The sequence below is a fragment of the Mus caroli genome, unplaced genomic scaffold (assembly GCF_978045245.1).
Source record: "Mus caroli unplaced genomic scaffold, Mus_caroli_1 scaffold_12, whole genome shotgun sequence".
In the NCBI taxonomy this organism is placed as follows: Eukaryota; Metazoa; Chordata; class Mammalia; order Rodentia; family Muridae; genus Mus; species Mus caroli.
The window spans coordinates 91721800-91735376 of NW_028227267.1; positions in this window are offsets into that span (position 1 = coordinate 91721800).

Genomic DNA, 13577 nt, shown 5'->3' on the forward strand with positions numbered 1-13577 from the left:
ATTTATTTATGTATTGTATCCACATTTATATGTCAATTAATATCCCCATGTTGTATGTGGATAATTGATTTTGTGTGTGCATGGATTGGTGATAGATATGCCATAACACACATGTAATGACCAGAGTATAATTGTGTGGAGTAAGCTCTTTTTATATTTATGTGGCCTCCTGGTATCTAAGTTAGGTCCTTAATCTTGTATAGATATATTGTCTTTACTCACTATTCTATCTTGCTGTTACAGTAAATAATATCTTTGTACAGTTAACTAAAGTTAAAGAGGTCTTGAATTTCATCAATAGTAAGAAATTTCTATGCTTATTAAACTAAATTGTGTAATGTGTATAGATAGAGCAACTATAGTAATGCAATTTTCTACTCAGCTATGTTTTTGAATTTTCCTTTTCTCTTCCTAAGATTTGCTCATGAACCCAATAAATGTTATTGATCTTAAGAAGGTATAACTTATACTTGACTATTGTCAGATAGTTTATGAAGAAAAAAAATCCCAGGATATGACATTTATTCTGAGTAGAATCATAAACTGCAATGGAGTTATGCAAAGTACATACCAGTAAACATAAACTATTCATAGTTACCTTCTTTACTGAATTCTTCCCTGTGAAACTTTTTCACAAGTAAGAAAGGAAATATTTTCAGAATCTCTTGGACTCTGATCTCAGCTGCTTTGCAATAGCATAAATGCCAAATTAGCAATTCTTCACTACTTCAAAGAGTCAGCATCCCCAATTTTTTATGAAATGATTGAGTGGACAATATGTTTTGACACTGTCACAGGACTTGCTATTTGCACTGTACAAGTAGTGCCTAGAAGTAAAAAATGTTTGGATAAGTACATATGGCAGTTTCCTTCCTTTGTTGTCTACCATAATATGCTAAACATTTTATAATAGTTCATACTGGTGTTTTTCAGACGTTTGGGTTTATATTCAACTTAGCTAACTTTTAAGAAGTTACTCCAGGATCCTTAAAATTCTGCTCCTGACCTATAGTATATACTAAGAAAATGTAAATGATTGACAATATGTTGAGATAACATATTGCTTCTTATTTCTTCAACTGCTATTCTATATTTTCTGTGGATTTGCATGGAAATAAGATAACATTTTCCTGAAGAATCACAACCAATCTTCTACTTCTGTATTGCTTTCCATGATTTCTGATTTCACTTTAAATACATTAAACAGAAAGAATACCTTGAATCTAATTCCTCAAATATCAGTTTAATATCACCTATTCGATATTTACTCATTAAACTGTTGACTGTATAATATGTGTGTGTGTGTAAACACAATTGTATTTATTGTATGTACTCTTATCAGTTATCTATATATACTCAGTACAACTGTCCAACCCATCCTGAAAGATAATGCAATCCACATAAAGGAAATTCTGTATAGTCGACAGAGTTGCCATTTTAAAACCAGCATTTACTCTTTGATAAATATAGTAGTGATGCCTTTATAATGTTCACTAGACAAGCCATTTGAAGTAATGTTTTCATCGCCTTGATGATGACCTTAAGGCTGGCTTAACCTGAATTCTGAAAAATGAAAATTCTTTATAGTCTTCTGTTTTACCTTCAGAACTTTGTATCTGAAGGGTATATGTAGAAAGCCAGAAGAATTTAAGGTAGCTCTCAAATTATTTTTGAAAAGCCTGTAAAATAGTGTTTTTGTTTATAATTACTATCTCTATCTTTCAAAGTTTTAATTCCTTGCTTTTGACACATTCACAAATGTTGGAAAAGGAAGTTATCTTTACTCTAATAACTTAGGTTGAACTGTGAATTTTCATTGCGAGTATTTGGAACTGGTGAGTTAATAAGGTCCTATGTTTTCCAACAGCACTTTTCTCTGTTTAGAGTTAGAATGATTTTCATTTCATAGATATTAGATATTCTTCATAGACGATACATGTCTATTGGTTTCAGTTGAATACTTTAAACCACTTTCAAATTTGCTTATCCCTAGACTCCTTAAGAGAGGTAATGAGGGCTACACTGACTAATAGGATTACCATGGCAGCTCGTCTCACTTCAGTCACTCCTCAGGATAAAGCAACTCTTCAGAGAGAGGCACTGTGTGAATTGTTAGAAAATCCAGTACAGTTCTATAACAATGGAAGATTTATTTTTTGAGCAGGGTGAAAATATTTTATCTAATCTCCTAATGAGTAAGGGCTTAACAATTCTATGTATAAATAGCCAAGTACAGAGGAAAGATGTTCTCTAAATAAATATACTTCTGATGAATTGTTTTTTTTTGTTTTGATTGCATTTAAAAATAATAAAAAGAAAAATATTTGACACTAGGAATTGAAATTAATCTGTAACCAGAGATTAATTTATTATAAAATTCAGCAGCATTTTTATAGTTACATAGAACTTGTCACTTCTACCATTTATTGGGCCTCTAAATTAAAGTATAATTGTCCTCCATATTTGAAGTCCAATTGCTAGTGCTGTTCAAGTAGGTTTAGTAATCATGACCTTTATTATTAAATGATAGGAGCATTTTCTTTCTTGACTAATCTATTTGATGTTCAGTAGCCATAATTCCCAACAGTGTGGGGAGATGGAACCTGAAGGGACCTCCTCCAGTAGACAGACAGGGCTCCCAGTGGAGCGATGAGGCTACCCACCCATCTTCAAAATCTTTGACACAGGGTTGTTTCATCTGGGACAATAATGGAGAAGAGTCTGAAGGTAAGGCCATCAAGTTATCGACCCAAATTCATCTCAATCCCACACACAGGCACTAAACCATAACACTATTACGAATGCTTTGCTGTGCTTCCAGACAAGAACAGCCTAGCTGCTCTGTGAGAGGCTCGACCAGCAGCTGCCTTAGACAGATACCGATACTTACAGCCAAACACTGAGGTTGTGGAACCCTATGGGAGAGTTAGGGAAAGGGTTAAAGGAGCTGAAGGGGATGGCAAACTCATGGGAAGAAGAACAGTATCAGCTAACCTGAACCTCTCAGAGATCCCAGAGACTAAGGCACAAACCAAAGAGCATAAATGAGCTGGTCCACAGTCCCATGCACATATATAGCAGAAGACTGCCTTTTCATGGCTTCAGTGTGAGAGGCTATGCCTAATACTATAGAGGCTTCATGCTCCAGGGAAAAGGGATTCAGTGGTGGTTGTGCTGGTGGGTGCGGTAAGGTGGGAGTATGTGGGTGGGGGTACTCTCTCTGAGGAAAAGAGGTGGGAAGATGTGACGAAGACCTCTGAGAGGGGGAAGCGAAAAGGGGGAAACATTTGGAATGTAAATAAATAAAATAATTTAATAAAAGAAATAAAGAAGGGGGAAAGCATAGCTTTTCTGCAGGAAGCATCTCAGGCTTTAAGGTTTCAAAGTGACATGGCACCCCTATAAATGTTTGTTTTATTTAATTATCATCTCCAAAGCTCACTGCCTCAGTCAACTAACCTAGGTCTAGTCCTGGAAGCTTCTAGCCTCTGTACAATCTATTAAAAGTCTTGAATGTTTTTCAGCCTAGGAGGCTGATTGTTGAATAAGTTCACCCTTTCCTGTTCTTTCAGAGTTCTGCCTGGCTGATTATCTCCTGGATCAAAACTCTTCTCCACGTTGACTGCTCTAACCTGGCTTCTCTCTTTTCCTCTCCTGGATTGCTCTGCTTGTCCTTAAACTAACTCTAGCAATCTGTTCTATCTTCTTGCTCCTTCTGGTTCTCTGGCAATTTTTTCTTCACCTGTGTCTAGTTTGTTCTCTCTTCAACTTTTTCTGTAAAACTCCTGGTAAAAATGCCTCCTTTTCTTTTTCACTCTGCACTATTTTCTCTTAAGTTCCCTTTCCTCTCTCTTCTCAAGAGAATTGGGCCTATCCTATTCTGTCAATTCTTTCTCTGATTTGTCAGTTTCCCTGTGACTTAAGTAGACATCGCATTCAAACATGCCTCCTTCCTTCTACAAACTAATGTTACCTTCATTGTTTGGGATTAAGGGTGTCTTCTAAGGTCATGTCTGTTTTCTAGCCAGAGGGATTAAAAATATTTGCTAAGGATTGAGCCACACCACCACTAGAAATATGTTTTCGTTTTCAGGAAAAAAAAATTCTGGATTCATAGTGTGGTCAAATATTCTGCAGAAATCTCCACTTCTCTTGTGCTGTGTGCTGGAAGAGAAGATGAAAATCTTCAGCTTTCTGGTTGTGTTGATGTTTCATGTGTTTCTGGAATTCTGTCTGTTTGTTTGTTGTATATTTTATTTTAGATAGGTTTTTTTGTTTGTTTGTTTGTTTTTAAGGGTGGGATGGAACACTCTTCCTTCTGATATCATGGACTCTGAGACACCAGATCTTTTGTGTTCAGACTCCATTTCAGAGAGATGAAGGTTGAACTTGAGTTAACAAAGCCTGAGGCTAGCACTAGTTTCCAGGATACTCCCCAACAAATATGCACTTCCAGGTTAGAAGCCTCCCCCAAGCACTTCAACTAACAAGCACCAATATGGAGAAAAGCAGAAATTAATTATATGGTTTGGTTCCCAATACCAGCCAATTATGTTAAAGGCCATATAATGGCCTTCTAATCAAAAGCAGGCCAAGCTAGAAACCCCCTTGCTTGTTTGCTTACCTCTCTAAATGCTTGCCTAAAACTAGGCTTGGGGCTCCAACTTCTTGTCTTCCTGCTGTGTCAGGGTTGGCAGGGAGCCCAAGCTTGAGTTTCTAATGAAGAGACCCTAGTGTAATTACATCGGAATCAATTCTTTGGTGGCTTTTTTGGGTTACTAATCACTTTTTGGCACAACATAATTATCTGAAACATTGTCTTTTCTATTGTGTTTTCTCAAAGAATAAAAAAAAATAAGTAACTAAGAGAAACATCAAAATTACAAAACAAAGTTCCTGATATCATAATAGAGATGTTTTGGGGAAATTTTCATGCAAAAAATAAATTCTGAAGGTTCACTTTATATTTAGCAAAAATACCTATGAATGACCTCTATTGTACAGGAAAAAGAATCATGTGCTCCCTCATAGAATGTAATAAGGTGTGTGTAGGCGTGTGTGTGTGTGTGTGTGTGTGTGTGTGTGTGTGTGTGTATGTCTATGTGTGTATGATGTCACTAGATTATGTGCATGTAAACAACTGTACAAGTGGGTACAATATAAAATGTAGAAAGAGAATGTGAAAGGATAATTTTATGAACTGAGTAGATATGATATAAAAAAAAGCATATAATGATAATTGGATAGTTGTCTTTCTAGTTCTAACTCTGTCACAGATCTTTCATTTTTTGATGGTGGTTAAAAATCTACAATAGTGAAAAGTCTCAAACCCTTATGAAAGTTAACAACTCCTCAGGGGCTATCCTAACTTTCTCTCTATATATAAAATGTCATTGTAATGTAAGAAGTTGGTCTGGTTAATCTTGGTGATTTTGTTTTTGTTGTTTTGTTTTATTTTGGTTTGCTTTGTTTTGTTTTTTTTGTTGGAAGTTCTTTATGATAACCTAAAAAAACAAACAAACAAATGAACAAACAAACAAAAAACAAAGATAGTACTTGGCTTATCTCTAAACAGAGAAAAAGAAGCCACACATTGTATTGTATGTTGCTCACACATGATTTTGATGAAAAGTCTATATGGTAGCTCTGACACTTTTGCCTTCTTTGTTTTTTTATTTGTTTTATTTGTTTATTTGTTTCCTTCTTTGTTTAAGTATTTAACAGTAATTAAATGACCAAAAGAAAAGATGAAAAACTGCCATAATTTTTAAGGACTATGTGATTTTGCTTTTCTATGTTTTTTTCATCCAATTCATATAACATTAGTTACAATATACAGTAGGTTCTTTAGACTGAGCAGATTTAATTGATATAGAAATAATGAAAACTGCTCAAAGCTAGCAGTTTAAGCAATCTCAGAGAGTTGGGTAATTACAAAAGTTTTTACCAATATACTTAAATAAGGGATACATTATCAGTTTAGTTATACTTACCGTGATAGCTAGGAAAGTAATAAACTAAGTGTCATGATGCTAAAGTCAGTTGTAGGTATGATTTTTTTTTTTTTTTTTTGGAAGAGTTAGGCAGTGATAAAATTGACTATGTCGGGCATTTGGATTAAGGTTGGATTTTTAGAATGCACCAGTCTGTATATACTACGTGAAAGATATGATGAATAGCATTATATACATCACAACTTTTTGGTCCACAAAGATAAGGAAATAACATTATTATTAAGTCATTTTATAGAATCCAGCAACAATAGGGCTGGATGCTTGAATAAACTCTAAGCTGATGATGAGGTTTGTGACACTCTCCCAATCATCTTGACCTCGATGCTCCTGCTGATGGGGAGTGTTGAGCCAGTAGGTATTCTGGATAGGACTTTATTCTGAGTATACAAGAATTTCATGTTGCTTTTAAAACAGTATTGTTTCAATGTTGAACATGTTGCCAATACAATACAACATACAATGTAGCTTGACTATGATCTTGACTATGATCTATGTAATATTCTTTATGTTATTGTTCAGATATCAAAAATATTTTCATTTATAACATCAAAAAATTACAAAATTTTAAGGTTTTCTTACAGAAGTGTATGTAATATTTAGCAATATTTTAATAGTTAACACTTTAGGTAACCTAGATTCTTATAATAATGTTTTACTTTCCAGGAAACTGATTATTTAGATCTTACTCCACAATCTGTCTGGGTGAATCCCCTTGATTTTTCACAGTCTGAACCATATCCAACCTCTTCTTGTCTTGTTGCCCATGTTTACTATGATGCCATTCTTTAGGCTCTGATCAAGATCTGACCAATCTTCTCAAAACCTTCAGCCTACTCCCACATTACAGCCAAACTTTTGAAACAGCCAGATTCTGAAATTCTTCTCCAAAGTCTATTTTATGGAATCTGCCTGATTTTCCTCTTCTTCTCCAGTCCCAATCTGCAGACAGACCCCTTCCCCCCACCCCACCCCCCCCAAATCCAAGCTTTTACCAGGAGGAACATCCAGGATAGCATGCTATTCAGCTGTGCTCATATGAACTCATTACATTTGAGCCACAACTAACGTCTGGCTGAACCCAATCCTCAATATTCTCTTCTGCTTCAGTATTATAAGACACAAAACAAACAAACAAACAAAAATGAATAAACAAACAAGAGATCCACATGACTTAATCAAACATATAAATATTATGAGAGAGAACGTCAGTACCCACAACTCTGCCTTGTAAAAAAACATCATCTGTCAATCCTATTGATACATGTGTTACTGAAAATTACACAGATGAACCCTAGGACAAATAAAAAGTACAGTGTCAGGAATGAGTAACATCTTTTGAGTTGTCAGCCAGTGTGGTCTCATAGATGTCCTAAATTTTATAGACTATTTCCATTGCTCTTTGAAGATATCATATGCTTGGACTATAAAACACATAATGGAAGTCGAGTTGCTATGATCTTGAAAGCTTTATCCCTATTGGTTAGATTTCATACTGCTGGAAGGTGCTATGTATATTCTAGGAGGGGTAAAGTAATTTTAAAACATGATACTTGGCTATAAATTTTGTGAGCTACAATAATGAGTATCAGGGAAAGGTAACCCACTAGTGCAATAATAGCAAGAAAATCAGAAGAGTAAGCAACTACGTTCTGACTGGATGTAAGTTTTACTCCACAGAGTGAAGCCAGTATCTGGCACTATTATGAGGCTAAAACCCTATGGCTAGAAAGGCAAAGACTCTATGAAAGAACTAATACAATTTTGTTGTTAAATATACACAGTATTACATAAATACCATTGGAACCATAGAATAATGCATCTCTCATCCCATATGTGAGAAGCTTCATGTTACACCTCATGTGATTTACAAATGGCCAACAACTGCCCACAATGAGGAAATTAAGATATTGAAGAAGGTTCATACCTAAAGGAAACATATTTACTGCATTCCTTACTCTGAAAGATTCAGGGATTATTTCAGTAGCAGGATGAAAAACACTGTAAGAGCAGCTAAAAGTTGTGCATAATTACAAGAGAACTTTATTTTCTCAACACAGCAGGATATCTGCACATATAAACTCACTGTATAATACATACAAAACCTGGGAAATCAGAAGCAAGACCAAATTCCAGCAAACACGAGAGAAAATGGGTACTTGACCTCATTCTAAGCTATGGTGCCATTGGCAAGTGTTAGCTGCTGTGAGTTTTCTCTTGATGGTATAGCCAATATCAGGCAACTGCTCTGCAGAAAAAAAAAGTCACATATTCAAGAACATATAAGAAGCACAAACTGGTTTCTAAAGATATAAAAGCCATGAAGGAAAGTTGAGTGCTTATGTTACTGGAGATGAACAGAGTAATTGTTTGGGGGAGGTAGATATGATCAAACTGTCTTCTGATCAAGGAACTAATAAAAACTAATAAAAACTAGTGAAGTAATTCGAAAGTGTTGAATAGTAGAAAGATATTTAAGATATTTTATACTCTCAGTACTCTACTGCCGGGCAATTAAATATATATCTATAAAATACTTAGAATGTTGTCTCAGCTTGAATATAATTTGATAGTTTATTTGAATGTTTCCATTAACTAAAAGCCACACTTGCTTAGCCTAAATGATAAGTATGTTTTTACCAGAATGTATTCTAGAAATTTGAATACCTCAAGTGACTCAAATATTAACAAAGAATCCATATTAACTATAGCCTTTGAGTTGAACATATACTGTCACACTAACAAGGTCGAGAAGAAATACATGTGAACTAGAATATTTTCAATGGTTATAATTAGATAAATGCTTATTAGACTATTGGGCACTCTAATTTAATAAGTGAAAGTACATTGAAATATGGTGTCAACAGTAAGGTTCACAGTATTTTGAAATAATTGCAATTCACACTGAGTTGAAAAATAAACCTGAGAAAAATAGCAATGTAAAAAGTACACTAAGGTGAACTTTATGGGAGCGCTCTTAGAAAGGTCCAGGAGTGCATTTACAAAAGTTTCCAAATTACTTATGCATCCAGGGTCAACGTCTTCCTAGACCAGGAAAGGACCTTGGTGAGAATGAGACGCTGGACACTGCAACAGACTACACATGATTTAATTCTGTGTTGGGCATACATTGAAAGCTTGTAAAATTATGACAGACTTCAGGAAGGATATTCAATGGTTTTGGTTTTGGGTTTTCCTTTTTTTTCTATGAATATCTCTTCCTTCCTTCCTTCCTTCCTTCCTTCCTTCCTTCCTTCCTTCCTTCCTTCCTTCCTTCCTTCGTCACTTCCCCCTCTTTCTTTCTTTCTTTCTTTCTTTCTTTCTTTCTTTCTTTCTTTCTTTCTTTCTTTCTTTCTTTCTTTCTTTCTTTCTTTCTTTCTCTTTCTTTCTTTCTTTCTTTCTTTCTTTCTTTCTTTCTTTCTTTCTTTCTCTCTCTCTCTCTCTCTCTCTCTCTCTCTTTCTTTCTTTCTTTCTTTCTTTCTTTCTTTCTTTCTTTCTTTCTTTCTTTCATATTCCTACAGGATTCCCAGTTCCTTGCCACCAAATTCCCTGCTCTCCATCTCTTTTACTCACCCCTCCACTCCCCCTCTATTTCTCTTTCAGAAAAAGGGAACTTCTCCCAGGGACATAAATTAGCCAGGGAAAATCAAGTTTCAGTAAGACTAGGCACCTCCTCTCCTATTAAAAGTAGAGGATGTAAATCTATGGGAGGGAAGGATCCCAAATTCAGACAACAGGTAGAAGGAAAGACTCTGCTCTCACTGTGTGGATTCCCACAATAAAACAAAGCTATAAAATTGTAACATGAGAGGCTACCTGATTGGCAGTTGAGAATCTCTATGAGCCCCTATGTACACAGGTTAGTTGATTCTCTAGATTTCCTTGTAGGGCCACTGACCTCTGACTTTTAAATGCAATCCTTTCGCCACCTGTTCTGCAGGATTCCACAACTTTTTCCTAAATTTTGGCTGTGGATATCTGCATCTTCTGGGTAAAGCCTCTTTGATGACAATGGCATTAGTCACCAATCTATGAACCAGTCTGTAATTATAGAATTTAGAAATAGTTTTGTTGACTTCTTGTTGTTGTTGTTGTTGATGATGATGTTTGTTTCTATCCTTGTTGTTTCTCATGTGAATTAGAGACCTAGTGCAATGGAAATTCCCAGGAATTTATGAGGGTGAGCCTAGCTAAGAATCTTAGCAATGGGGAAATACAGAGAGTTAGCCAGCAATCTCTTGTAACAAGGAGGTATTGGAAAACCAATGTACATATGAAACCTTTGAACTACAATTTGTCCTACCTACAAACTGTGCTTCTTCACTGATGTATAGAGTGCCTGAACTGTGAAATTACAACTCCCATAAGCCTCTTCAACTCTGTTTTATAATTATTTATATTTTTTGCGGAGTAGGGGAGTTGTTGTTTGAGACAGGATATCATAAGCCCACACTGCTCTAGAAACCACTACATAGTCAAAACTTGGCTTTAGCTACTAATGATTCTGTCTTTACTTCCAAATGCTAGAGTTATAGTTGTAAAGCTAGTAATAAGTTAATCACAATGGTTGAATTCCTCATGAAAATTTAGGTCCATGCAAATACATAGAAACTAGGACTAAACAACTGAAGATATAAGGAAACATTAAAATAAATTAAACTGAAGAGATCAAATTATTTAACCACCAAATTATATGCATATATACACATACACACAAACACATATTTATTTATATACATATATATGTATGTTTAGTTTTAAAATATGTGATTTTTCACTTTTAGTGAATGAATAAAATGAGCTTAAATATCGTAGTTTTTTTAGGGTTTTACTTCTGTGAACAGACATCATGACCAAGGCAAGTCTTATAAAGGACATCATTAATTGGGGCTGGCTTACAGGTTCAGATGTTCAGTTCAGTATCATCAAGGCAGGCACAGTAAAGGAGGAGCTGAGAGTTCTATATCTTCATCTAAAGGCTGCTAACAGAATACTGTCTGTCAGTCAGCTTAGGGATAGGATCTTAAAGGCCAAGCCCACAGTGACACACCTACTCCAATAAGGCCACACCTCCAAATAGTTCCAGTCCCTGTGTCTAGCATATACAGACCATCACAGTAGTTTATTCATTCTCAAATTATTGAATGGGAAAAACAATGTCAAACCATGGGTACAAATGCAATGGCATGAAAAGATTAAGGAAAAAAATATACAATATACTTTTTAATCAAAGCATCAAACATGGTTTCAACAACATGATTGGCTAAATGTGAGCTGAACAGTGATGACAAAAATGAACATGCCACGCTGCCTAGAGAAAAGCCAGCATAGCCTCAACCCCACCCAAAGAACTATAGGCAAGTGAAGAAAGCTGGAAACAAGAGAGGGTCTCTTCTCCAGAGAAGAGGACATCAGTTGCTTGTTCAGTATTTCCAGAGTCAGTCCAGTGTCAAAACATATATGTGGATGAATTGTATGGAATGGAAAGGTGATATTTAGGAATGCATATGTTTATACAAACATACATACATACATACTTGAAATAACAATTATTGAGAAAAGAATCCATAATTTGGAAGGAACATGGGGAGGGCCTTACAAGAAAGTTTGGTTGAAGGAAAGGGAGAGTAATAAGTTGAAATTAAATTATAAACTCAAAATCAAAAATAATTGAAAAAGTGAATAATATTTTAATATATGAATTTTCAGAAAAGAATAAATGTCTATGCCAAAATTTGAAAGAAATTCTGCCACTGAAAATAGTTTTTATAATTAAGTGGAACATTATTACTAAGATTGTAGAGAACTGGGAAGAAAACTTATATGAAATTCTTCAAATTCTGGGGAACAAAATAAGAAAAAGCAAACAAAATTAGAGTATTCTAGAAAAGCTGTCAATATATCTGTAATATTATAATTTATTGGAATGGATTCTGTTTTCTCATTTGAAAACCTAGAATGGATGGTGGTGAGTGAAATTATGACTTTCATAGAAACGACCCTATTCTCAATAGACTAAATGCTCACAAAAATGCAAACCTCTGAAAAGCATTGATTTCCTAACTCATTTGTTTCATATAAAAGCAAAGTGATAGAGATGAAAGATATGGATCAAATATGTTTTGGGGAGATTCCAACAGGAAATGATGACTATTGAGTCTACAAAGCACACAAAAACCCAGAAAAGAAATCAAGCACTCACAATCTCTTATGAATAATCACAACAGACATATAATCATAAATGCAAAATTATATTAGTGTTAGGTGGCAGATGTTGTGGTGAATGCCTTTAATCCCAACACTTGAGAGGTTGAAGCAGATGTAATCACTGTGAGTGATTAACTTAGACTACATAGGGAGTTCCAGGTGAGCAAGAGCTTCATTCTAAAGAGATCCTGCCCCCACCCCAAGTTATAGTGGACTTATGTAGAGAAACAAACAGAAATAAACGGTTTATATTTCTTTCTTTCTTTCTTTCTTTCTTTCTTTCTTTCTTTCTTTCTTTCTTTCTTTCTTTCTTTCTTTCTTTCTTTCTTTCTTCCTTCCTTCCTTCCTTCCTTCCTTCCTTCCTTCCTTCCTTCCTTCCTTCTTTCCTTCCTTCCTTTCTTTCTTTCTTTCTTTCTTTCTTTCTTTCTTTCTTTCTTTCTTGGTTTGGGTTTTGGGTTTTGGGTTTTTTTTTGGGTTTTGGTTTGTTTTTGGTTTGTTTTTGGTTTGGTTTTTGGTTTTTGGTTTTTGGTTTTTGGTTTTTGGTTTTTGGTTTTTGGTTTTTGGTTTTTGGTTTTTGGTTTTTGGTTTTTGGTTTTTGGTTTTTGGTTTTTGGTTTTTGGTTTTTGGTTTTTGGTTTTTGGTTTTTGGTTTTTGGTTTTTGGTTTTTGGTTTTTGGTTTTTGGTTTTTGGTTTTTGGTTTTTGGTTTTTGGTTTTTGAGACAGGGTTTTCCTGCATAGTCCTGGATGTCCTGGAACTCACTCTGTAGACCAGGCTGGCCTAGAACTCAGAAATTCACCTGCCTATGCATGCCAAATGCTGGGATTAAAGGTGTGTGCCACCATGCTGGGCTGGGTATTTATTTCAATAATATGTGGAAATAATGAAGTGCTAGGAAAACAATTATTAAAAGTTTTCAAATGTGATAGAAAAATAAAATATTAAATTTTTAGTCTCTGTATCAATAATTTTATTGATTCTTGGTAAAAGGTCAATTTCACAAAAAATATAAATATCAAAAACTTTATTTGGCAATTTGTTCAAATCACCTTATTGTAAAATTGTTTTAAAATGAAAAATATGAATTGTGAGCCTATATAATCCAAAATTAATAAGGAATACAATATTACAACTTTAAATTTTTGTGTATGATAAACATTTGGCAAATATTTTAAGAAATATATTATTGCTGCAAACTTAGCATGAATTTTAAGACTATAATGAGCTAGTGAATATCAAATATGTTATTGTACATTAAGGGAAAAAAACAGTCATTAAGATCATAAGGATTATACTTTCCTTGCTTAGAAAAACCTTACCCAGCTAATTATTTGACCAAAAGTATTACAGTACTCATCATA